We start from the raw sequence: 213 nt of genomic DNA on the forward strand, positions 1-213 counted from the left end.
GCGTTTAACGCCCAAAACTCTACCCTTTTGGGCGTTAAACGCCCAGCCAGGCACCCTGGCTGGCGTTTAAACGCCAATCTGCCCTTCTTCACTGGGCATTTTGAACGCCCAGCCTTTTTTTCTGTGCAATTCCTCTGCTGTATGTTCTGAATCTTCAATTCTCTGTATTATTGACTTGAAAAGACACAAATTAAAAATATTTTTGGATTTTTA

The sequence above is a fragment of the Arachis duranensis genome, chromosome 9 (assembly GCF_000817695.3).
Source record: "Arachis duranensis cultivar V14167 chromosome 9, aradu.V14167.gnm2.J7QH, whole genome shotgun sequence".
Classification (NCBI taxonomy): Eukaryota; Viridiplantae; Streptophyta; class Magnoliopsida; order Fabales; family Fabaceae; genus Arachis; species Arachis duranensis.